The following is a 27,267-nucleotide window of genomic DNA, read 5'->3' as shown; positions in this document are numbered from 1 at the left end:
CAAAGGCTCAGTAAATGGTTGCTATGGAAGCCAACAGCATTCTCCAGGCTGCCTTGGATGTAAGGACAGATCCTACAGATATTGGAGGTAAACATTAAAGAAAAGTTAACATCCCTTTGGATACACGTTCCAAAGGTGCATAGAGATATAGCCAGGAAAGGTTTCAGGTGGGAGTAAGAACTCTCCAGGCCAGTGTTACCAGTGGGACAAGGGGCTGGTTCATTCTGGAATCTTCATTCCTGCACCTGGGGACTGATGCATGAACCAACATCCCAACATTCCTTGGTCCTTGAAGCTGGCTTCCTTCCCCATCCTGGTGGCCATCTGTCTGAATCCTCTGTACCCCAGGGTGGGTGGATGTGACATTCCTGTGACCCCACATATCTCTCCTCCTCTTCAATCCACCTTAACCTGGTCCCTGCTCACCTCTTTACCTTTTTTTCCCTTCACTCTTTCTGTCACTCTCTGTCTTAGGGACACTGCCCCTCCTTTACTTCCTGGCACCCTCAGGGCTCCTCCCTTGTGTCTGGAAGCCTTCCCTTCTCTTTGCTGGTCTTACTCTTCCTTCTGGTCTCGTCTCAAATGTCAGGATCTTAAGAGAAGCCTTTTTAAAGCACTGCCATGATAGGTCACTCCTCTGTATAGCTTCCTCTGCTTTTTCTTCGTACTAAACACTATTAACAACGATATACTTCAGTGATCTTTAAAAAATAATGTCTACCTCTCATTCGTAGGAGTGAGGCTTCATGAGGTGTGCTTTGCTGACCATGGCATCCCGGGGGCCTCAATGGGGCTGAGCACACCCATAGTTGCCCATCAGATATCAGGTGAAGGGACTGATGCAACATTTTTTGTTATTTCATGGGTCCATAGATCCCCCAATTTTCTGAATGAGATCGCTTCCTTCATGGGTTTGGAAGGAGTGGACTGGAAAAGATAGCCAAGGCTGCTTCTTCCCAGAGAGGATTGTTTTTTTCCAGCGTTGGCATGTGAGTGGCCAGACACAGGAGTCTGCAAGAGGTCCCATCGTCAGCAGGAGCCTGGACCTCTCGCGCTCCACAGGGGACCTTTGGGCACCCCTGGGAGAAAATTCTCCCAACCTTCAATAGAGCATTTTCTGAACACCCAACACATTCTATTTTTAGACCTTGCAAATTTTGGAAAAACTTATATTTTCTGTTTTGCTTCAGCTGCTGGGAATCTCAGGTTGAATTTGTAACCACTTTTTACGACAGAATAAGAGCTAAAGGCTTCCAGCTTGGGTGTTAACCACACCCAGTATTCATTTTCCTTTTTTACCCCCATTCTCCTTTTATTCTGATTTCTTACTGTACTTATTCCACATCCTGATGCATGTATGTAACACTGTTGGCCATGTCAATTTTTTTCTGCAGTGATTCAGGTACTTTTGAAATTGCAGTGAAATTCACATAACATAAAATGAGCCATTTTAAAAGTAGATAATTCAGTGACATTTAGTGCATTCATAATGCTATGAAACCTCCACCTTCATCTAGTTTCAAAATATTTTCATCACTCCACAGGAAAACCCTGCACCCCTTAAGCAGTCACTCCCTATTTCCCTCTTTCCCAGGGCCTGCAACCACCAATCTGCATGTATTCTGTTTCTATAGATTTGCCTATTCTGGATATTTTGTTTAAGTGGAATATATAATATGTGGCCTTCTGTGTCTAACTTCTTTCATTTGGCATAATGTTTTGAGGTTCATCCATATTGTAGCATGCATCAGTACTTCATCCCTTTTTTTTTTTTTTGAGATGAAGTCTTACTCTGTTGCCCAGTCAGGAGTGCAGTGGCATGATCTCAGTTCACTGCAACCTCCACCTTCTGAGTTCAATCAATTCTCCTACCTCAGCCTCCCAAGAAGCTGGGATTACAGGCGTGTGCCACCACACTCGGCTAATGTTTGTATTTTAGTACAGATGGGTTTTCACCATGTTGGTCCGGCTGGTCTCGAACTCCTGACCTCAAGTGATCCACTGGCCTCAGCCTCCCAAAGTGATGGGATTACGCACGGGAGCCTCTGCGCCCGGCCCTCATTCCTTTTTATAGTTTGTGTTGACGGATCGACTGGTTCAAAATGTGGGTCAGCAGAAGCTGGGAGCATCAAGGTCCTGCTAACATGTGAGAGGCAGAAAACTTCTCCAGGTCTCTACAGAGTACACGATAGACAGGCTGTCACCTAGAAAACCAGTGTGCCATAGATGGTCCAATATTACGTTCCAGAGGTCTTGGGACCTGGGCACGAGCCGTTTCTCTCCTGAGATATTCTCCCGAAATAGACAGAGGTGTCAGTCAGCATGAAAATAACCTTGGCAGAGATCCCCACACCAGAAAGATAGCCACAAACATGTGTGCCAAGGCACATGGTTGTGGGGAGGGGGTTCTAAATTAAGTCTTGGGCTCTGAGTTCTATTGACTTGGGCCTGGTGGGGCCGACCAGTCAGTTCTGCCCCTTTGGGTGCACATCCCTGGTTTGGCAGATGCTGGTAAGAAGAGTCTTGGGAAGGCCAAGGTGGAGATGCTGCCAAGAGCTGTGGAATGACTTCCAGCGCTCAGGCACTACATCCAGGCCAGAGACAAACCGAGGAGGGAAAAATAAGGGAAGCAAATGAAGTTCAGCTTCTGGAATGGAACTTGGAGAAGCAAATATAATGCCATTTGGCTCATGGAAAGGGAGCCATTAACATATTGACTGATTATTGAGATCAGAGATGATCAGAGGGATGACAAGGAACTGAGTTAGATGAAAATGACTGTAGAAACCACTGTGGGCTGAACATAATTTTCCTTTGTGACATATCATGGTCTTCTTTTTAAATTTCATAATGATGTGAAAATGGTGTTTTTGGCATTTGTGGGATGCCTAGGGCTATGATGAACCTGAGAACAGGCCCTAGCTGTGTCATCTCTGGTTATGTCAACTTGGGTGCATTTCCTCTCTGACTCTTAGTTTTCTCATCTGTAAAATGGAAATGACAGCATGGTTACCTCAGAGACCTACCATGTGGCTTGAAACTTACGTAGCTGAGATGCCTGGCACATGCAGGTGCTCCTTCAAGTGCAGCTTCATCTCTTCCTCCTCCTTTCTCTTCTAAATATTAAGGGAAAAATGGGCCTTTAGCTGGACACAATAAAGTATAGCTATAAGTGATGCAATGTTATCCCCAATGGTGGGCTGCAGTGACAACACAAAGGAGTAAGACACAGTGAATGCCTGTAACTGAGATGGCTTCAAGACTTCAAGTTGGAAAAGATAAAATAAATCCATAAATCATTCTACTATAAAGACACATGTACACATATGTTTATTACAGCACTATTTACAATAGCAAAGATGTGGAACCAACCCAAATACCCATCTATGATAGACTGGGTAAAGAAAATGTAGCACATGTATACCATGGAATATTATGTAGCCATAAAAAGGAATGAGTTCATGTCCTTTGCAGGGACATGGATGAAGCTGGAAGCCATCATTCTCAGCAAACTAACGCAGGAACAGAAAACCAAACACCACATGTTCTCACTCATAGGCGGGACTTGAAAAATGAGAACACATGGGCACAGCAAGGGGAACAACACACACTGGGGCCTGTTGGGGTGTTGGGGGCAAGGGTAGGAAGAGCATTAGGACAAATGCCTAATGTGTGTGGGGCTTAAAACCTAGATGACAGGTTGATAGGTGCAGCAAACCACCATGGCACATGTATACCTATGTAACAAACCTGTACCTTCTACACACGTATCCCAGAACTTAAAGTAAAATTTTAAAAATCCATGGGAGAAACAATTTCAGAATAACTCAAAACAGTGCACAGTGTGAAGCAGGTACTCACTCCTTTGGTCTCAGTTGGTGCTGTCTCCTCTGGAGAGCCTCATCTGAAACCTGCGATGGGTGAATGCCACTCCATCCCAGCAGGCTTCCCATCCCGGCACTGACACCACATCAAAATAATCTAATTGTGGTTCTGGGCCTCCTGCCTCCAATCTACTGCGAAGACTGCCTGGCACATAAACACTTTTTAAAATATAATAAGCTAGCATTTAATGAGCACCTCATATGTGAGAGGGCTTCTACCAAGATCTTTGTATTGGCCTCTTTTTCTTATGACAAAAACCCTAAGGTGTAGGGCATATTATTATCCCTAATATGTGGAGGAGAGAAGCCAGAGTCAGAAAGAGAACATACTTGCCCAAGGTTACTAGGGTGGCAGGAAGCAGAGCTGAGCTTTAACCCAGGAAGCCAGAGTTCAGAGGCACTGCCCAGAATCTCAGACCCTTTGCAAACCATACATCCGATAGGGAGTTACTATCCAAAACATGTAAGGAACGCAAACAGCTCAACAGCAAGAAAACAAATAACCTGATGAAAAAAATGGGCAAAGGATCTGAAGAGACGTTTCCCAAAGGAAGACATACAAATGGCCAACAGGTACACATTTCCCGAAGGAAGACATACAAATGGCCAACAGGTACACATTTCCCGAAGGAAGACATACAAATGGCCAACAGGTACAATCTGTGCAGAAATGCTCAACATCACTGATTATCAGGGAAAAGCAATTTAAAACTATAATGAGATACCACCTCACACCTGTAAGAATAGCTTTTATTCAAAAGAGAGAGATAGAGAAAAAACTAGTGTTGGAGAAAATGTAGAGAAAAGGTAACCCTCGTTACACTGATAATGGGAATGTGAATTAGTACAGCAGTTATAGAGAGCATATGGAAGTTCCTCAAAAAATTGAAAATAGAACTATCACATCATCCAGAAATCCACTTCTGGATATATGTCTGCTATGGCTTGAATTTGTGTCTTCACCCAAATCTCATGTTGAACTGCAAACCCCAATGTTAGAGGAGGGTCCTGGTAGGAGGGGATTGGATCTTGGGGGCTGACCTTCCCCTCATTGTTCTCATGACAGTGAGTGAGTTCTCATGAGATCTGGTTGTTTAAAAGTGTGTAGCACCTCCTCCTTCACTCTCTCTTCCTCCTGCTCTGCTCATGTAAGATGTACCTGCTTCTTCTTTGCCTTCCACTGCAATTGAAAGTTTCCTGAGGCCTCCTCAGCCATGCTACCTGTACAGCCAGCAGAATCGTGAGCCAATTAAACATCTTTCCTTTATAAATTACCCAGTTTGGGGTAGTTCTTTATAGCAGTGCGAGAATGGACTAATACAATATTCAAAGGAAATAAAATCAGTACCTTGAAAGATGTCTGCACTCCCATGTTTACTGCAGCATTACTCACAATAGCTAAGATACAGAAACAATCTAAGTGTCCATTGAGAGATGAATGGATAAAGAAAATGTGGTATACATATACACAATGGAATCCTATTCAGCCATGAAAAAGAAGGAAATCCTGTCATTTGTGACAACATGGATGAATCTGTGTGACATTATGTTAAGTGAAATAAGCCGGACACAGAAAGACAAATGCTGCATGAGCTCACTTACACGTGGAATCTAAAATAAATCCAACTCATGGAAGCAGAGAGTAGAATGGTGGTTACCCGGAACTGGGGGTGGAGATAGGGAGATGCTAGGTTAAAGATCTCATACCCACCTTGCTCATTTCCTTCTGCATGCATGCCTACCGGGTGCAGTAGGATGGAAGCAAGGTTAGGGCCCTGCACAGATGCTGAAGGTTCCAAGAAGACACTAGGAGACCGCTGGGCACATGTGCACTGAAGGCCTGGATGACCACAGAGACGTGGAGACGCGGAGCATCCCTGTGATCATAAATTGCTATAAGCATGTAAAGCAGCAGAAGTGAGCAACAGAAGTAGGAAGACTGAGGAAGCTTCTATCATGGGAAACAACCTTCCCAGAGCAGCTCTTCCTCCATCACACAAGGTGGGGAACACTGGCTTTGTGTGAGCGCAGCTGGGAAGGTGTGGGCATGGCCAGGAGCAGGAAGGGCACCTTACAGAAAGAGAAGGAAAGAGAAAGAAAGAAAGAAAGAAAAAGAAAGAAAGAAAGAAAGAAAAGAAAGAGAGAAAGAAAAGAGGGAAAGAGAAAGAAAGGAGAAAGAAAAAAGAAAAAGAAAGAAGGAAAGAGAGAAAGAAAAAGAAAGAGAAAGAAAGAAAAAGAGGAGAGAAAGAGAAAGAAGAAACAAGAATAAAGAAAGAAGGAAAGAGAAAGAAAGAAAAAGAAGAAAAGAGAGAAAGAGAAAAGAAAAAGAGAAAAAGAAGAAAAGAAGGAAAGAAAGACAGAAAGAAAGAAAGAGAGAGAGAAAGAAAGAAAGCAAAGCAAAGAAAAGAAAAGAAAAGAAAAAGAAGGAAAGAGAGGCACTTGGGGGCTGATGTCATCCCTTGGAGCGAGATCAGTCATCACCAGCTGAGTGACTGAAAAAGTCACCCTTCCTCTCTGGCCTGCAGATTTCTTATCTGTAAAATAAGGATAATAACAGTGGTTACCCAATGGAATTATTCCCATCATTAGAGATAATGCAAACGACGATGCTTCTCCCATAGATATATATGTTGGTTTTTGTTTTTAGAAATTGCGAGGTATTAACATGAGTGTTAATATTAGCGTAAGTATTAGTATAAGTCTAGGTTTTGAATGGCCCTGCCAATTCTTGGTGAAAATCAGGAGTGCCCACCTTTTTAGTAAAAGCTTTGGAGCCAGTCTTAGAGTGGAAGGTGGAGAAAGTTTCAAACATGGCTGAAGAATATGGTAAGTGCCATAGAGCAGGTCTGTACCCAGCACAGTGCAGCACACAGGAGGGAATTATTACCTCTGTTAAAGAGCAGAGAAAGCTTTCAGAGGATGTGACCTCTGCATTAGCTCTTGGCCGATAGGAAGGAATCATCTGGGTAAAGAAGAGAGAGAAGTGCCAAGACATGGTCTTGGCAGAGCTTGGCTTGTTCAAGGAACAAGTTCGGAGGGAGCAGAGGCAGGGAGTTTAGAGGAAGTGGCAGAGAGGACTGTAAATGTGGTCCAAGCCAGAGTCTGGCTCCTCAGCACAAGGCCCTGTTGGACATGCTGCCATGGTTGGACCCACCCTCCATCCTCCCAGCCGTATCACCTGAGCAGCAGCTCCATGTCCAAACATCCATGTCTTCCTGGCTATACATCTGTCCCAAGGTCCTTGGAAGTGGGGAGCGTACAAGTGAAGGAAGCAGTGAAGGAACCTTGAATCCAGGCAAGAACCGGGGGGAGGGAGTGGAGAAGACAATGCCTTTTGAGATTCCAGACCTTGAGGGCCTACACAGTCTACGCTATGAGCCCTGGCAGGGTGACTTCCATCCATCTGCAATGTCTCCATGGCAACGGGCCATGGAAATTGAGGGTGGAGATAGTTCTTGGCGAGGCACACCATGATCTGGTACGTCTCATGATTTTCCTTGGAGGCATCCCTGGGTGTGCTGTCTGTCATAGACAGCACTGTCTACGGGGCCCTCATCAGCAAGGCCTGCCTCTGACTTGTTTTCCCAAAAGTGCAGCTTGATTTGCTCAGTGCCATCTGCACAATCTCACTGGTCACCCCGCCCGCCATCTGTTTACAGGCTGAAAGACAGCTGGCTGGGGTGAGGGGGACACTGTGTGACCATAGAATGTACAATTTCAACTGCCTCACCCTGGGGCCTTTACATCTCTCTCCCTGGAATCCCAGTTGAGCAGATGGACCTCAGGTTAGCATCCACTGTGACCCTGGCCTATGGTAACAGCAAGGACAGTGACAGCAAAGCCAGTGGTCTAGTGAAGGTCTGTTAGGTACTAGGTACATGCATATATCTCATTTAATCCTGTAGCAATTTTACAAGGTAGAGGTCTTCCTGATGAGGAAGCTGAGGCTCAGAAAAGTGATATGAATTGCCCAAGGGCTGCAGCCGAGTGGCAGAGCTGGGAACGAAGTTCCCGACTGTCTGAATTCAGAAGTACAGGACCTTCTAAACCAGAGTGAATCTTCTCCTCCTCCTGGTTTCAGGGCCCTTCAGGGGAATGTGCTGACCTCCCCATCTGGCTTCAGCCCCTGCCCTGCCCTCGTGCCTGCAGCACAGCCATGACACTCTGCTGGCCCTTCCCAGACACCACACCCCCTTCCAGCCTCCACACCTCCTTCCCTTCCACGCCTGTGCCCCGGGGGTTCTCCCCACCAGCTCTGGGAGCAGCTCACAGAGGCACTCTGCCTGTTCTACGAAGTCAGCAAAGGAGTCCATTCCTTGGTATTTCCAGGGGCTAGCACTGCAGAGTCGAGGATGACACTTTTTTATTCTAAAGGTATCTGCTCCTTGTTAGAGATTCCCAGAGTACAAAAGTGCACAAAGTCACATCATCCTTTCCTTCTCACACCTCCTCCACCTCCAAATTCCACTCCCAGAGGAAGCTGCTGGGGATGGGTGGTTTGCTGTGTGTCTCCAGATGTTTTCAAGACCATGAAAAGATACATACGTATTTTTTACAGAAACCACACTTATGGTGGTCTTTCTCCCTTTGCCTCCCCTCCCCTGGCCCAGGCACTATTCTCTGTTTTTCCTGCCCTGCTCTGTGTCTGGGAGGCCAACCCCTACAGATGGCAGCACCCTGCCCCCATGGCCTCTGGCTTCTGGGTGGGTTGGCTGGTGGGAGGCACTGCTGGAGGATGGAAGGGCAGGTGGAGAGAGAGGCCATGGTATGTACTCTGCCTCCTCTCCCTCCTGCTTCTTCCCTACCTGCCTGTGATTCTCAAAGTGGTGGGACTCCCCAGAGGCCACAGCTCCAGCTCCCACTGGGCTATGGGAACCTTGTCCCTTCCCCTGGCCCCTGAGGCTGAGGCATGGCAGGGGCTTCTTGAGGTTGCTTCCTGGGTGATCCACGGCTCCATTGGTTCCTTTATCTGTGCTGCAGCACTGTGCCTGGCCCCAACACGACGCCATTTTCCCACCTTTCTACAGGTCTCATATTAGTACCTTCATATCTGCTCATAAAGCGAGCATGATGCTTGTGTCTGCAAAAATTATAATCTAGAGTTTGAGACTGAAAAGAAATGGTGACCAGGTAAAGAGGTGAATCTGTTGGCAAATGCAGATGGTAGCAAGGGCTGTGGGAGACGTGAGTGAGTTTCAATGACAGAGACTAGCAGGGCTGACCTACTTAAACAGAGTGGTGACTCCTGCCCAGCTCTGGTAAAGGCTGGCTGGTCACTAGTTATACTGGCGGACTGTATGTAGTCAATTTCACCCAATGCCCTATTGATGGACACCCAGGTCTTGTCCATGGCTTTGCTACTTCAAACAATGCTGCACAACAGACATTCTTGTACCTACATCTTTGTAGCTTTGTCTTAACATATCTCAAAAGGAAGTTCCAGGTATGGAACTGCTAGAACTGTGGTTGGATGGGTTTAAAATTTGCCGGATTCAATAAGTGATGCTGAAGGAGTGTCTCTCCCTAGAGAGGCCCACATGAGAAGAAGCCACAGCTTGTTTGCCCTCTAAGGAGCCGGAGGAAGTCTTGTCCAGGACTGAGGACTTGGCGGGAGGTAAGTCCATCCGGCCTTCCTGAAACTGAAGCCACATCATAGACTTTCTCCTTTTAAAATTACTTCTCCTTTTCAAATATTTAAAAATATTTAGGCCGAGTGCGGTGGTTCACGCCTGTAATCCTAGCACTTTGGGAGGCCAAGGTGGGTGGATCACCTGAGGTCAGGAGTTCAAGACCAGCCTGGCCAACGTGGTGAAACCCTGTTTCTACTAAAAATATAAAAATTAGCTGGGAGTGGTGGTGGGTACCTGTAATCCCAGCTTCTCAGGAGGCTGAGGCAGGAAAATTGTGTGAACCCAGGAGACGGAGGTTTTAATGAGCCGACACGGTGCCACTGCACTCCAGCCTCAGCGACAGAGTGAGACTCCATCTCAAATATATATATTCATATATGTGTGTGCGTGTGTGTGTGTATAAAAGTAATTTTTAAAAATCCTTTCTCCTTTTAAGTTATTGAAATGGCAATTGCCCACCATGACCTTTCCTGCCCACCATGACCATCTTTCTTCCAAGGAATGTTGCTGTTGATACAAGAATGTGGCAACCAAATACCAAAGAGATTTTTTTTTTCTAATGAGAGTCAAGAAAAAAGCCTGGAAGCAATGACGACTTCAGCCTTCCCGGTGATTCGATTTGAATGAGTGAGGGTTTAAGGAGCATCTTCTCTGTGCTAGGTTCATGCTGGTGCTGAACATGAATGAATGAGATGCTGCCCCCTCCCCTCTCCCTGCAAGGAGCTCATGGTCTGGGGAGGAGAGTGGAAGGGAGTGGGGGAAGTGGTTTCCAAACCTGTGTAGCAGAATCATCTGGGAGGTTTTCAAAGACACAAGTCCCTGGGACCCACAATGGGGGCTTTCAGTTCAACGAGCCTATGTCTCAGGAGTGTTCAAAGCCCCTTAGATGCCTCTGACACCCAGGGCAGGGTGTGAGCTGTGGCTGTGACAGATGTCTACACCAGTAAACAACGTGGTTGCTTGTGTAATATAGAGGCGGCAGACCTGCATGACCCAAGTGTTGAGCCGGTATTTTGCATGATCTATAGTTTGGGCTTGCAGATTAAAAAAAAAAAAAAAGAAATTATTTTCCAGCTTCTGAAAATCAAGGGATCTCTCATTCAAATCCAGATTTCGCCTCATTAGAAAGATCCTGACAACTAGCTACAATACTTGGTCTATCAGAAGGGGCACCTCCTCTCCATTTTTGCAGTCTCACCATTCTCTAGTCTCTCTCTCTTTACATTGCCAGTAGCCCTGTTGTCAGTGGATTGACATCACTCTTTTTCTTATGGTAGAACTCCAGGAAAATGAGATATTTCTTATACTCTTGTCTATATCAAAAGCTGAAAAATGAAAGACAGACCAAGAAGTCTACGTCATTGCTTTTTTTTTTTTTTTTTTTTTTTTGTGAAAGAGCATATATCTTTCTGGAAGCGTTTAATAGACACAACAAATGTGTCATAAGAATATGAGCCCGGCCCATTTTCCTCGTTTATTTGCCCAGCCTGCCCTCTATGCTCCACAGCTCAGATTCCTTTAGTCTGTTCGGTCATTAATGCACCGTGTCACCTTGGACACAGTAGTTAGTATTTCGTTTCTCTTGGCTACTTTGTAAAACAATGGTTCTTGACTGAGGGAAATCCTGTCCCCTCTGCAAACATTCAATGTCTTGAGGCATTTCTGGTTGTCACAGTTGTTCAGATGGAGAGAGGAGCTGCCATGGGCATCTAGTGGGCAAAGGCCAGGGATGCTGCTAAACCTACTGCAATGCACAGGGCACCCCTCTACTACAAATAATAATCCAGCCCCAAATGTCAGCAGTGTTGAGGGAGAAAAACCCTGCTCTAAAATGAGGGCGCCCAACTCTTCCAGCTCAGATGGCTTTCAGTTTTTGGGGGCTTCCAAAGCCTCAGGAGCAGGTGGAACCTGGAAGGGTAAGAAGAATGGGAGGCAGGGAGAGGGCATTCTGGTCGAGATGGGGCAGGCAGTGGATAGAGGTGGGGAGAAAGCCAGTGCAGGGTCTGACCAGGGAATGAGGAGTGGTCTGGTTTGTCTGGGTATGGGGGCTGTGTAGAGGTCGCTGTCCCTGGAGAGGCTGGGGTCCAACTAGTTGTGGTAGCGTTTTCAGTGCATGGGGTGGGATGGAAGTCAGTGTGGCTATTCACAGGATACGCCGGCTGTCTGTCCTGGGAGGAGGTAGGTTGTACTTCCTGCTCAAGGAAAGTCAGGGCTGGCCATGTGACTCACCCTAGCCATGGAAGAGTGAGCAGGAGCATGTATTCACTACTGGGCAGAAGCAGCCAGAGCCAGTGCAATGCTTCATGACACTCTCTTCTTTCCCTCTGACATAGTGAACTTCAGCATTCAGGACTGTGGTTGCCATCCTGGGATCCGGGGCAATGAGAATGAGCTGGAACCTTGCCAACCCACAGTGGCTATGGAAAACAGATAATTTTTGTGTTTTAAGCTACTGAGATTTGAGGGTTGTTTGTTACTGCAGCAGAATCTGGCTATTGCAACTGATTTAGGTAGATATCACTGATGTTAGCTGAGACGATGGTGGATGGTGCACAGAGGTGACATTAAATTACACTATATCCCTCAGGGAGAACACTCTTCCCTTTACAGCTGTGTGGATTACGCCAAGGAGTACATTTCAGCGTGGTGCTAGGGTTGTCTTTCATGCTTTTCCAATACATCCTATGCTCCCTTTTTAACAAAGAGAGAGCGGGCGCAGGTTCAAGTATCTGTATTTAGCTAAAATTTCATAGGGTAGTTTAAAATGGAATTTAATGTTAGGGTTGCCTTCCGTTTATGGTGAGGAATTATAGTTTTCTATTTACGGTAATGATGTAAAATTTTTAAAATTGTAAGTAGAGAAAGTGAGTCACTTTAAAGACTTACATAAAGCCAATAAAACACAGGTGGTACACACGTACAGCAAAAATCACAAAACTGGCTTGCCAATGACTGAAGCCAGGGGAGTAGAGCTCATAGCCTATGGCAACATCTCTTGCAGAAGTGAAAGCATTCTGTCAAGGCAAAAAGTATAACAATAATAACAACGTAACATTAATAATATTTCCAAACATCCTTCTAACAATAAGGTAAAAGCAGCCATCTCACCGTATAATTCAGAGAGGTATATAGTATAATCCTAAATCCACTACGCCACCCAGTGCTGGGTGCACAGTAGGGGCCCAACCAATGTTTGTTAAATGAATGATCAGTGAGTGGGACTTGGTAAGACTGAAGTGCTCTCTTAGATGGTGGGCCGCAGTCTTAGAAAGATGTCAGTTCTGCTCAGCATGTTGAAAAGCTTCTGTGAGCACATCTGGGAGAAGAGGCAGAGTTCTGCAAACAGAGGTGAGGAAAGTGAGGAGTCCCCAGTGTGGCTTGTGGGGATTGGGGATTGGACAACGGGAAGAGGAGCCACAGATGCTGGGGGCTGCTAGCCAGGTGGAAAGGGGGAGGAGTCCCATGTGGGGGGTGTGTGTGTGTGTGTGTGTGTGTGTTGTGGGGGATTTGGGAAAGGATGATGGGGAACATCATCAAACTCATATGAGTTTTAAAGCTGTTTGCATGAGGTATGCAATGGAAATCCACTCTGCCTCACCCCCACCACCAATGGTTGAGTTTCACACCTCCATTTGCACAGTCCTGCTCCTACTGGGCAAGGGAGAAGGGAAGATGGCAGGAATCTTGAGGACACTCGGGCTTTCCAGGGCTGTGGAACTGTAGGTAGTTCTATTGTGATTTCAAAAATTGATGAGGCTGTGGCTGCCTCCTGGCTTACACAGGAGCGAGTGAGTGAATGAATGAATGAATGAATGAATAGTGACTATTGCACACAGGGGTGTGATGCACCCAGGGGCACTTCTGACTGTGGCCATGAACAGTGGATGGCAGGTCTTAGAGCATGTGCAATGTTTCACCGCACACGCTCTTCCACAATGTGACCTTGACTCTTCTTCCATGGGGAGGTGGTATCCATGTCCCCTTGTATGTGCGTATGTAAGCTTGTGATGGCTTTGACCAATAGAATACAGTGAAGTAATTACTGACCGAAGGATAATACGGCTTCCTCATTCTGGGACATTCATCCTTTGAACCCTGGGCTACCACATTAAAGGAAAGCCAAGCCTTATGGAGCAACTGCGTGCATGCCGTGTTCTGCAGTCTTAGCTTCAGGTCATCCCAATGCAGACCTTTAGAAAATTCCAGTTTACAGCTGTCAACTCTCCTCCAGGCTTCAAGTCTCCCCAAGTGAGGTTCCAGACATCCAGGAGCCAACCCTGCAGTACCCTGTCTAAATTCCAGACCCAGGGAACGTAGGAACATAATGAAATGGTTGTTTTCAGCTTCTAAGTGTTGGCATAGTTTATTATGCAGCAATCGGTGTCTAAAACACAGCACCTGGGTGCTCCCCACCTCGGAGTCCTCAGCCCACAGCAACAAGCCTGAAACCACGCAGGAGCTCAATAAGAGCAGTTGAGTAAATGAGGAGGGAATACCGAATGAACCTGCACGCACCTTTTTATGTTTTATTTATTTTATTTAGTTATTTATTTTTCATAGAGATGGGTGTCTTGCTATGGCACCCAGGCTGGTCTCAAACTGCTGGTCTCAAGCGATCCATCTGCTTCGGTGTCCTTAGCAGCTGCTATTACAGGTGTCAGCCGCTGTGCCCTACCCAGCTTGCACCTTTAAAGCTCTGTTCATATGTGGGTTTGCTTTCCTTTAGGGACCCCTTCCATCCTCTTACTGTGTGGCTATGTAAACACACAGGGCACCAAAGCTTTTGTGGTACCTGGATGCCCCAGAACCACGAAACGGTATCTCTTTTTCAAGGAGCCTGTGACATGATTTCCTCTCACAAACTAACTTCTCTGATTTGACTGGGAAATTTGGTAGGAATGAGAAGACTGCCTGCTAATACGAGTGGGTAAAGGTGAAGGGTGCGTAGAAAGGAAATATGAAAGGAAGGGATTTTAACACTCAGCAAGCTATGTTGTATCATGGTATTTTCTACCAGAATGAAGTTCTGTGTAGCGGGTTTATGAGGCCACTAACAAAGTGCACTAAAAAGGCTCTTCACAAACTCTCCCCTCTGAGTCACTACGGCCCACTTCTCTACCCAGCTGCCAGGGTTGGGAAGAAATTGCTCCTGGTGAAATCCACCCACCTTCATTTAAGTCTCCATCCTGAGCGGAGGCAGCGTGTTAGCCAGGGTGACTTTCCAAGTGCTGCCCAATGCCAGTTTCCTTGACTCGCCCCAAAGCTGCTTTGCAATTGCTGTTAAGAAGTCTAACCCTGAAGGGGGATTTATAAGGAACCAGGAGTTTGCCTACCTGGACAACACCAGAGGGCAACGTCCAGCTCAGGCAGTTGTCTCCTGGCTGAGAAGGAATCGTGCTGCGTTCCCAAGGCAGGAGGCCAACTTCCTTCAACAGAGGGCTACACCTGTGCTTTAATAACAAAATTGCTGCATCCAGGGTCTTGCTGCCTTTGGAGGTTTCCCTGAGATGTGACCCGAGAGGAGTTGGGAACATTTCCTGACTACAACCTGGTGGGAATACCTGAATGAGGCTAAACTGTGCGGTGGGGGAAGGGATCTCTCTGAGAAATCCCCACATTGTAAATCAACTGTGAAAGTGTGTTGTCAACTAGAACCTTGGAAAGAGGGAGTCTAGTTCAGCTACTCTCTTACTGGCAGGATATTCGGTAAATTTTGAGTTTCTCAAAGCAGAGAAGTATGCAGTTAATTAATTTCTCATAACCTGAAACCTCAATCTTAAAATATGTTTCATGCTGATTTATCAAAAAGTGTGTAAGCTGGTGGCAACTATAGGCCAGCTGTAATGCTACAGCATTGACAGTCGATTCTACAAATGTCTGGACGAAAGGTATCATAAAGTCAATAGGCAAAAAGTGCAAGAAAACTTCAAAAATATTATACAAATGTAGATATTTGGTAACATAATTTTTCTACAGGGAGGGAATGAAAGCTCTTGGAACTGGAGACAGAAGTCATTACTTGTTTGCAAGAAGATGGAGGAAATTGTCTTACAGAAATTTCTCTAAAAACAATTGTGTGTTGAGGAAATGAATTCACAGATCCGTCTCTGTGGTTGTACAATCAGACCTCAGAGGCCATTCTCCAGTCTCCAGACTGCCTGCTAAGGATGTCGATTCTCTTAGCTAGCCACAGTTGACCTGGATGGGGAAGACATGTTTGGGAAAAGCTGCATTGCTTGACCCAACAGAAAGGAGACGGAGCATTTGTGGGGAAGCTTGGAAGAGGAAGACCATCACAGGAAGCATGAGAGAGGGGAGCTTGAGGACTAGGTATGTCTAATGAGAACTGGAGGAACTGTGCTATGAGGGATACAGGTAACATCTCTCCTGCATTTCCCTCACAGAAAATCTGCTTGGTTTTCTTTGTGGAAAAATGAATTAGAGATAAGAGCCTGGGTTGATCTGGATTCTAGATAGAATCTTGGAGTTGAAAGGAATTTTAAGAGGCTACCAGGTCCATCTCCCATACAATTAGGAACCCTTTCCCAGACGCCCCTTGGAGGTACGAGCAGTCTTGTTCAAATACATCCAGAAGGGACAGCTCACTTCTTCAGGATGCAAACAGGGCCATGGAGGAACTTCCAGTATTGCGTTTGCTTGTTTGATTCTGAAGGATTGTAAATAATGAAGCAACTATACTTCATGGTGGGGAACGGAGGGTGTAAAAGTAAAGTCATCGTAAAGTCACAATAGCTACTGGGTAGAGGATTCCTGCTAGGTGTCAAGCATTTAACTTATATTATGTCATCAGGGTCTTAAGGAAGGTCATTCCCTCTGTTTTGGAGATACACAAATGAAGGTCTTGCAAGCCCAGCTGATTGTCCTGAATTCACAGAGCTAGTATGAGGAGTAGGGGAGTCAGGATTTGAATTCAGGCCTCTTTGAGGAGCTTCCTACCTCCGGCAGAGGTGTTGGGAAGAGAGCTTCTGCAATCTTCTCTTCTTACCTTAGTTTGCCTGGAAACATGCCTTAGTTTCTCTGGAGCTGCTAATCTGACTGGCCAGTGCTGGCCCTGGGGGGGCGGAGTCACTGTCTTGGCTGACTTTGCTGGCTGGGCGAGGCCTCTGGCTGGCCCTGTTTTCTGCCTGAGTCTCTGCTGTGGACGTTGCCTTCAGGATCTTACACCCCTAACACAGTCTTCCAGGTGGCCAACCTGTGAGGGGTGATTAGATGCTTACTTAGCCCTTAAGCCTGCACTGTTGACATTCTGGGTGGGCTAATACTTCATTGTGTGCATCCTCGGGCGTCTAGCAGCATCCCTCTCTATCCACTAGATGCCAGTAGCATCTGCCACCCCAGTTGTGACAAGCAAAATTTCCACGTCCCTGGGGTAGGGGGACTGAGGAGGGGACTCACTCTTGGCTGAGAGCCTTTGAATTAAGCTGAGACTGGGATCTATGTTTAGGTGGTAAGCCTCCTGTTCATTGTCTCTATCAGAACCAAAAAGAGAGAGAAGGGAATTTTACTCTCACCAACCCTGAAACTCTTGACTGTGCTACTAGGTGGGTAAGTGAGAGGCCTTCTTTCTTTCTAAATAGCAAGAGAGAAGCAGAGAAAGAGGTAGAGAGACAGAGAGAGAAAAAGAGTGAGGCAGAGAGAGAAAAAGAGTGAGGCAGAGAGGGAAACTGAGGCAAGATCCAGCAGTAGAGGACTTCCATGAAAGTCCCAAGGGCGCCAGGCATGGAGGAGCAGAGCGAAGAGGCGGCGCTGCCTGTGCCTGGGTAAATATGTTATCTGGGATGGAAGGGCTGGCAGGTAAATATTAGTGGCCATCTCGGCAGCATCTCCTGGGGCAACCGGAGGCGAGGAAGGACACACAGCCCCTTTTACAGAAACCACATTTTTTTTTCTCCCTCTGTCTTCCTGCCCAGCCAGTCCCTGCGAACTGCCCGGCGCGTCCTGCCTTGCCAGACCCTCTGCCCCGGGTCATCCGCAGCCCGCGGGCGCCATCGGCTCCAGGCACACATCACCGGTGCTGGAACCCCGGCGCGTGGAGACCAGAGGCCAAGGAAACGAAACTCCCCACGCTGCGCCATCGAGAATAATCACTGCCTTTTCAGAGGCCGACTTCGCCCCCTGCCAAGGCAAGAACTGTCTCGCCACCTTTCAGTTCTTGTTAAAAAGCAGAAGGCATGTCAGGGCCAGGCTGGGCCTGGGGACAGAGAGGGCTTTCTTCGCAGCCCTGGATGAATCTCAGTGTCTTAATGAAAGCTCTTATTAGCCCCAGCTGGCGTCCCATTTTCCCGAGCTGGAATAAAAAATTGCCTCGGTCATCCTTTCCCAGGCTAATTTCAAAAGTATAATTACCATCATCATAATTGATGACTATTTATTTTGGTCATTAATAGTCGTGCACTCCCTTGTTACGTGTGGATTAAATGATCCAAGAATATTTAGGGCACGTGGCAGCTGTATTTGTTTTCCCTCATTCCACACACCTCCCCGCCCCTGGCCCTTTCAGGGTAACCCCTGGATTTCATGACACCAAGAGAGTCCCTCCCTGGCTTTAATGTTCAAACTACGGAGCTATGGTGGCTGATCAGAGTCGGGGTGAAAGGCTGGGGGTTCTAAAAGGATATGGAGAGTGTCTGTTGGGGCTAGAAAGGGCAAGAGGGGTGCACTGGCCTAACTTGTCTTGGGGGAGAAACAGAACAGGAGGGGGTAGAAGAAAGAGAACTTTAACATAACCAGAGTGTTGCTTCTTCTCTCTGACCCCTCGAACCAGGGAGTTCCCAAGCATCAGCGGCCACTTACTTTGGGGAGATATTTGGCGTATTTTGCTTTCGTGACAGGGAGCTTGGGAGATGTCTATGCAAGGGTCACAGGATCCCCCTGAATATTCAAAATATGTGAGTAGCTCCCGCTTTGCCAAAACTCTTCAGGTCCCATCAGATGAATGTCCTGGAGGAGGTTAGGTGAATTCACACCCACTCCTGAGTTGGAGCAATTTTACTTCCACATCATCCCACCTACTGTTGGCTACTTAGCTCCTGAAAGGCTCTGGAGGTTCCGAAAATAAAGACAAGTAAGTAGAGGTTGAAAACTTTAAATTCCCAGAGGCCAGGCTCTTATATCTCTTGCCTCCTGCTAGGCAGAGACAATGGGTCCAGCGTGGGAATTGGATTCAGACTAAGCCAAATGAAACCATTCTTCAGGGAGAGGGATTTAGCAAGTACCCAGGGAGAAGCTGATTTCAGAGATGTAGACAAGGTCTTGGTAGCATTTGAGACCCTGCTTTCAGTTATTTCTGAAACCTGGAGTAGAGACACAGAATAGCTAGACAAGTTGTGTCCTGCTAGCTCCAGGAAGTGCCCTTCATCTGACCACTGTGTGACAGTGGCCATTGAGGTTGTGCAGCATGCAACCTGCACAACTGTACATGGCGACCCCATCTGGCAGTATCCCTGCCCTTTCTTCAGCTTACTTAGAGCTTACCCTGATACCCTGTTATTAAACTCCAATTTCTGCCAATCCAAATTTCTGCCAATTGGAATTGGATTTATGCCACTTAAACCAAATGAGACCTAAATAATACGATGAGAATAGTTATCTACAACCGCAAAGAAAAAAAAAAGTTGTAATCTCTTCCCGCCCCCACCCCCAGTTTATTCTAGATCACAGGAAGGAAGTACTTGTCTTTCTTAGCTATTAACTCTCAATTACTAGACATTTAGGGAGTCGGGAGTAGGGGTGGGGAAGAAGCATAGATGCCAGTTTGCACCCCAAACCTCAGCCACAGTCCTGGGGTGCCAGGCCCTGTGGAGCTGCCAGGCTGTGCCATGCAGAGCATGGGTGAATGCAAGCACTGTCTGGAAGACCTTCAAGCTGGCTGCATGGGAACAGCCGCACAGCCCTGTAACGGGTGTCGATATCAAGGCAGACTCCACATTTTCCAGGGGGAATGGGGCTGAGAGAATGCGGTGCTCTGCCAGAAGAGATGGAGCTCTGGAGGGGCGGGGAATGCGGAGAGAGAAGGAAGGTGGCCAGGCAGAATCACTGCATATCTAGACCTGGGGGAAAGAGAATGAGGAATAGTCTTGAAGAAGCTTTAAATTCACAGTCCCTGCATTCAACTTCTCTAAGGGCTTTCTGAGTCTCCCTAGTGAAATATGTAGACACTAAATTTCGGGAATGAACAATAATAAAGGACATTTTTAAAAGCGTGCGTGTGTATGAGGGGCAGGGGAAACACTGGCAGAGTTCTCAGTGAGAAGACAGAGGGGAAAGAATTCAAGCAATCTCAAGGAATGTAAATAAGTGTTCCACAAAGAGATGTGGAGTGGCACAGGGTGATTAGTGTGGATTTTGAAATTGGCCTCACCTGGCTTTTCAGCATCTTGTCCCTAAAGTCTGCATGGTCACTCCCACTTTATTCTGTTTATAAGTTACTAAGTCTTGGCCAGGTGCAGTGGCTCACACCTGTAATCCCAGCACTTTGGGAGGCTGAGGTGGGAGGATCACCTGAGGTCAGGAGTTTGAGACCAGCCTGGCCAACATGGTGAAACCTTGTCTCTACAAAAAATACAAAAATTAGCCGAGCATGGTGGTAGGCACCTGTAATCCCAGCTACTCGGGAGGCTGAGGCAGGAGAATCGCTTGAACCCAGGAGACAGATGTTGCAGTGAGCCGAGATCGCGCCACCATACTCCAGCCTGGGCGAGTGAGACTCATCACAAAAAAAAAGAGAAAGAAATTACTAAGCCCAGCCCACATTGGAGGGGAGTGAAATTAGAATCCATCTTTTGAGGAGAGGAGCATCAAAGAATCTGTAGGCATTTTAAAGCCACCTCAAAATCTAGGTTAGTCAGCCTTCCCATGATGTCTTCATTTTCAGAATTTTAAGGTTTATCTTCCCAGCAGTCTGCAGGACACACATCCATTAAGCAACTCAAGTTCGGCACTATTGACCTTTTGTGCACGTAATTCTTTATTGTGGGGGGCTGTCCTGTGCCTTGTAAGATTGTTAGCAGCATCCCTTGTCTCTACTCACTAGACACCAGTGGCACCCCCGTCCCCAGCTGTGACTATGAAAAACTCCTCTAGACATTTGCAAATGTGCCCTGAGTCGGGGGTGGGAGGAAGGCAGTGGCAAAATTGCCTTTGATTGAGAACCATGTTAGCCGACTCTAGAGTTTCACCATAGAATATTTTAATAATAAAATATACTTATGGTACAGGGTGTAATGCACAATGCTGTCTATTATTTGGTCCAATGTGTGCCTTTTATTCTCATTTGGATTTTTTTTCTAATATGTGTAGTTCAACTAGTTTTGCAAGGTTTGTTAAGACAAATTACATGCCTCAGTTTTCCTCCCTCCCATTTTCCCATCTCCAGGAACGATGTTTACAACTTTTTTCGTATTTACTCCCTATCTCTATATATGGTTGAATTGCTGCTTCCAGCTTTTTCAGTTTTTGGTGTTACCCATTAACTTGCCACTGTGGAAGGCTTATCACTCCTCCTTCCACTTCTACGTTAATACTTCCCATCCTCCCCACTTTCTCCTTATATTTATATTGGAATTTTGGTTTGAGAAGTATTCATTGTTTCTTTTTTCTTTTTTTTTGGGACGGAGTCTTGCTCTGTCACCCAGGCTGGAGTGCAGTGGCACAATCTCGGCTCACTGTAACCTCTGCCTCGCGGGTTCATGCCATTCTCCTGCCTCAGCCTCCCAAGTAGCTGGGACTACAGGCGCCTGCCACCACGCCTGGCTAATTTTTTGTATTTTTAGTAGAGACAGGGTTTCACTGTGTTGGCCAGGATGGTCTCGATCTCCTGACCTTGTGATCTGCCTGCCTCGGCCTCCCAAAGTGCTGGGATTACAGGCATGAGCCACCGCACCTGGCCGTTATTCACTGTTTCTTACAGAGCTTTATATATGCTTGGCAGAACTATGCCTTAGTCAATCTTTTGTTTTCCCTGGAATTAAAAATTGTCTTGTTATTGTTGCTATTTTCGTTTGCTCAGTTTTCTCTGTACTTACGAATTCTTCTCCTGAATCTCCTTTCAGTGTTCCCATTTTCATACATTCTCTCAATTTCAGCTTCCTGAAGAAATCTCACCTGCTCAGTCTGGGCTAGTTCATCTCTACCCCTGTACAGCTGTCAGCCTGGGCTAATGGTTCACCCGTATCCCAGCACTTCCTCTCACCTCTTGTTTCTGTATATTGTACTGGGTGAAATATTGTCTCCCAGGAATTCATATCCTTCCCAGAAGCTCAGAATGTGACATTATTTGGAAATAGGATCATTGTCAATGTAATTAAATAAAATGAGGTCATGCAATTGTAGGATGTGCCCTTATTCCAATATGATTGGTGTCCTTACGAGAAGAAAAGAGACACAGAGCCAGACACACACAGAGGGAACACCGTGTGAAGACACAGATGGAAGACAGCCATCAGCCATGTGAAGAGAGAAGGCAGGGACTGCAGTTCTGTTGCCACAAGCCAAGGAATGCCTGGGCCCCACAGAAGATGAAAGAGGCAGAAAGGATCTTTCCCTAGAAGCCACAGACGGAGCGTGGCCTTGCTGCCAACATGATTTCAGATTTCTAGTCTCCGGAATGGTGTGTGACACAATAAATAATTTCTGTTGTTTTAAACCACTCAGTTTGTTGGACTTTGTTGTGGAAAACAACAAAACCCTAGGAAATTAACACAGATGGCTCGTCCTCTGCCTTTTCTCCTCCTTGGTTTATTCCCTCATTTGATAAAGCACACGCTGCTGCAATGGCTTTCTTAGAAAAAGCATGTAGAAGTCGAAATTTTGTTTGAGAGTTTGCTTGTCTGAATTACTTTTATTCCACTCTTACATATGAGTGATAATTGGGCTGGATATAGAATTCTAGGTTGGAAATAATTTTTCTTTAAAATGTTGAAGTCACTGTCCTGTTTTTGGTTGCTTTTTTGTGGGATTTTCTCCCTGTGAGCCATTGAGAATTCTGAACTCATTCTAATTCCTGACTGTGGCATGTGACTCGTTTTTCTTCTTCCTTCAGAAACTTGGTAGGGTCCTTTCTGTATTCCCAGTGTTTTGGAAGTTTTATATAATATTGTACCTTGGTGTGAGTATGTTTTCATCCAGTAGGCTGCAATCTTAGAGTTTCCATTCAATCTGCAGATTCATGTTCTTCAAATGTGGGAAATATTCTAGTTTTGTTGTTGTTTTTGATGAATCTCCCTCTGCCCTATGTTCACTATTCTTTCTTTTTAGTACTCTTCTTATGTGCATGCTGGACTTCTCTTGGGCTGATCTTCAAGTTATTTTCTCTTTTCTTTTCTTTGCATCTCTTTGTCTTTCTGACTTCCTTTTTTTATTTTTATTTTTATTTATTTATTTTTTTGACGGAGTCTTGCTCTGTTACCTAGGCTGGAGTGCAGTGGTGTGATCTCGGCTCACTGCCACCTCCGCTTCCCTGGTTCAAGCAATTCCTTGCCTCAGCCTCCCGAGTAGCTTATAGGCGCCCGCAACCATGACCAGCTAATTTTTGTATTTTTAGTAGAGACGGGGTTTCATCATCTTGGCCAGGTTTGTCTCGAACTTCTGACCTCATGATGCACCTGCCTCAGCTTCCCAAAGTGCTGGGATTACAGGCATGAGCCACCGCACCTGGCTTCTTTCTGACTTCCTTTCTTAAAATGTCCCTCAGTTTTATCTTTCAATCTTTTTATAAGGTTTTTTGCTCTTTTTACATTTTTAATTTTCAATAAATAGTTTTTGTTCCATAGTGTTCTTGTTTTATAGCATTCTGTTTTTCTTTCACAAGTACAAAGTCTTTTCTTACCTCCCAAATGTTATCAGTGATTATTCTTAGAGGTTTTCTTCTTGCATAATTTCTGTTTCTCCCAAGTTACTCTTGTTTGCCTTGTTCTCTGACTTTCCTAACATCCAGAGGTTTCCCTCCGATGTTTATTCATCTGTAATTGTCTGAATGGGCGGAGTTTCTTGACTGTGAGCTTCATTGTAGGGTGTTATGCTTTGCCGGTTTTGTGGGGAGTCTCAGGGATTATCTTCATATCTTTCTACTTGGGCTTGCCAGACTTTGCAGAGAAGATCCTTCCAACCTACTGTCTAGAGGGCAGAGGCATGGCTGCAAGCATTCTGGAAGTCCAATAGGGGAGGGAGAGTGGAGGAAGGAGGAGTCTCAATATCCAGTATGTCCATAGTCACTGAATACTCCTGTTTCCAATATGTATGATACCCCTGGTCTCTACTAGATCTGATGTCACACAGTCCAGAGTTCCTAGGTTTTACCCTCCCTGGAAAGCAAATGGTCAGTCTTCTGCAGAGTGGAGAAGGAGCAGACACCTAGCAGTATGGAGTTGAGGTGGGGATCCAGGCATTTAATTCTTTCTAAACAAATTTCAAGCAACCTCCATTATTTTATATTGTTTCCCCACAACTTTGCTCTCAGTTCCAGAAGTACCTATTGCCACAGACTCCTGAGTTCTTCTGAAGCGAGTGGGTTTACGCAGTAAATGCTCGGAAAAACCCAGGAATCCATGGCAACAGGTACTGCTGGGACTGAGAGCAAAGCTGTAGGGAAAGTGTATAAAATAATGGAGGTTCTTGAAATCCAGGGCTCATGGATTTTCCTGCCTGTTGAGTTGGGGTTCACCTTCGTTCAGGGCTGATCAGTTACTTCTCATCCACGAGCTTTCCAGCTCCCAAAGTTTTGTTGTTTTCACCTCTTTCATTTTTTCTTGTAAGTTTATGTCTTTAAAGAAAATCCCATCATGATGGTTGTTAGCAAGGTTTCTTGGGGAACTACAGCCAGATTATTTGCGTTCAATCTGACCTCTTCATTCAGAGGCCCTAGTTTGCACTTCCAACCTTATCTCAGGTGTTATTTTAGAAAGGAGGTTGAGCACTTCTTGAGTTTGTTCCAAAATGCCTTTCTCAGCATTACTTGGTCTAAAACAGCATTTGGACCTGACCAATCAGGTGCTATTCAGCAAAAGCCATACAACATATTTATCTATATAATATCTTCCCATATAACCAAAGGAATCATATTTCCATTAGATGTGTTTCTTAAGCGCTCTGCCACTCCTTTCTACCTCTCTTGCATTTGATCTGAGGACAGCCCGTTCCACAGGTAATACCGGGAAGAAGTGAAGAAAGCAGAGTCGGGGTTGGGGGAGGTTTGATTATTCAGTGGTTTGTGACACACACAGTCAAAAGACAACTTAGGGCTTATTTCCCTTAGGATGTGCAGGGAAACCTGTTTTGATGCGGTGCTGTGTGAGCGGAGACCACAGGAGGTAAAGGAATGAGGCATGCAGATAGCTGGGGCAGAGTTTTCAGGAGTAAAAAGGACCAAAGTCTCTAGGAGGGAAAGCAAGAGACCCATGGGGCTGGAGAGGAATAAACAAGAGGGGGCATGGTAGGGGATCAGCTGTTGGCAGGCAGGCATGATTGGATTGTTGACATTTTCTCTGGGTGAGATGGGGAGCCACATGGGGTCTTGAGTAGGGTGACGTGATGCTTCCTGTATCATAGGCAATAGCAGAAGCAGAGAGCACAGCCGGAGAGGGCTTCTGGAAGCATCCAGGGGAGGTGCTTCTCTCGATGGTGTTGGCTTGGACCAAGTGGTATCAGTGGAGATAGTGAGATAGGGTTGGACTTTGGATATACTTACAGGTAAAGCTGAAATGATTTGCAAATAAGTTAGAAATGAGCTGTGAGGGAAAGAGACATATCCAGGATGACTCCAAAATTCTTGACTTCAGCCACTAGAAGGATACAGTTGTCAGGTGCTGAGATGGGCAAGACTGGGAGAAGAGCAGGCTTGGAAGGGAAGATCTGGAGTTCAGCTTTGGCTCTGCCAAATTTGCATTGCCTACTGGATATCCAGGTAGGTGTGCTGAGTGGATTGGGGGATAGAAATGGTAGAGCCGACAAAAACACCCGGTAGTTCATGGAGCTCATCCAATGGGCCAAATGCTGTCTGTGTGGTTTATCTGTATAACCCATTCCATCGCCACGACAATCTGATAAGAGATGATTCGTCCTGTGCATGCCAGGAACACAAAGGCACAGAAGATGAAGTAACTTGCCCACGGCCACATGGTTGGTAAGCATTGGGGCTATCTTCAACCTGAGCCGTTTGGCCCCAGAGTCTGCCTTTCTAGTCACTGGGGTCTCTGTGTCTCCTCCCATCTGGCCTATGCACTTAGGGTCTTCCAAGTTTGATGCGGATACCAGGACCTGAAGTATCAGCCTCTCAGTGTTAGGGCAAAGCAGGCAGAAAACTCATGCGGTGGTTAAAAATGAGGCTTCTGGGGCCGGTCAGGTCTGGATTTGAATGTCTGTCATTTACTAACTCTCAGGAACTTATTTTCCCCCTTCTCAGCCTTGGTCCCCTCCTCTGTGAAGTGAGAATAATAATGGTATTGACCTCAGAGAGTTGTTGTGAGGATGAAGTGAAGTAATGCATGCAAAGTGCTCAATAGATATTATTTGTTATCAGTATTATTATTAAAGACCAAAGATTGCAATGTCTCTCAATCAGACTCTCACTCCACTCAATTCCCCACAAGGTAGTGTGTTGGATAGGTAGGAATTGTGAAGGGGGTTTGGGAATCAACTATGATAAAGTAGAGCTTGGAGAGTCTTTGGGGAAAGGCTCTCTTGCTTTCAGAAGTCTGGAGTAGTTCAGGGCATTACCCAAATCCCATGATGTTAGGGGTACTTGGTGGCCAATAAAACCACCCCCATTCTTCTGGTCCAATGGGCTCTGTCTTAATTTTCATGACTCCAGGGCCCCAGGACTCGGGGCTACAGGAAGGAAACATCCTCCAGGCTGGAGATGGAACTCATAAAGAAGCATCCTGTCTCCCAAGGCCATCTCAAACTTCACTCAGAGGATGCTGGGGGTAGCTTTAATTGGCCCTCCTCGCCACACGCGGTGCAAACAGCTCTGGAATGTTTCCTTAGATGAGGCTGTCTCTGACTTACAGGAATAAAGAGTCACCTTTAATTCCTGGGTCCAGAAGGAGCCCAAATGAATTTAGAACAACTAAAGACTGTCAGTTCAGAGGGACACTGAAAAAAGCAACCAATAATTACAGCTTGGGAGCCATGAAGTGGCCCAAAGAGACCGAGGTCTGTCCGTAGGAGACCAAAGAAAGAATTTTGTTTACCAATTTTTCATTTATGCTCCACCTACTTCCCAAAAGAATTTGGGGTGGCTGACAGGAGAAAGCAAATAAGAATCCCGGCTCTAAGACTTTACCCACTGGTAAAGCTCCTGAGATGGATCTAATAAAGTGGGTTATTTTGCCATGAGAAAAAAGAGACAGATCATGGAACCAAACAAGTCACATGGAGAGACCAGCTACTCATTTGCATGACGCACATTGAGAAGAGAAACCGTTCTGAATGCTGCTTTTTCTAGCAACATCAAAGAATGAAATTTTTCATTCGACCTTGCCATCTTTAAATGACTGATTCCTCTCTGTTCTGGGCTCCGAAATACTACCATTAGAATTCTTAGTGCAAACGCGACACAAGTAATTGCATCGATTTATCAAGTGGTTTCCATTGTGACCGTTGGTGCAGGAGTAGATGCTGGTTTGAGGCACAGGAAGTAAACATCTAGATTCTCCAGACTTCTGGGGAAAGAAAGGATGGGCAGGCGTGGGGTACAGGTGGGGCTGCTCTGACTGCAGAGTGGGGAACATGGAGAA

At 45.9% G+C, this 27,267-nt stretch overlaps 1 long non-coding RNA gene across 2 annotated transcripts in view; it reads left to right on the top strand.

Annotated features, from left to right (window-relative positions):
• Window positions 1–27,267, top strand: part of LOC139363694 (uncharacterized) — a 36,093-nt gene that overhangs the window by 3,800 nt on the left and 5,026 nt on the right. For both annotated transcript variants that reach the window (XR_011624447.1, XR_011624446.1), the window contains one exon: window positions 9,412–9,498. This is a non-coding gene — a long non-coding RNA (uncharacterized lncRNA). The remainder of the gene's footprint in view (window positions 1–9,411; window positions 9,499–27,267) is intronic.

This window comes from Macaca nemestrina, chromosome 6 (genome assembly GCF_043159975.1).
Source record: "Macaca nemestrina isolate mMacNem1 chromosome 6, mMacNem.hap1, whole genome shotgun sequence".
Lineage (NCBI taxonomy): Eukaryota > Metazoa > Chordata > Mammalia > Primates > Cercopithecidae > Macaca > Macaca nemestrina.
The sequence above is the reverse complement of the archived record's forward strand: the minus strand, read 5'-3'. Positions and strand labels throughout refer to the sequence as shown.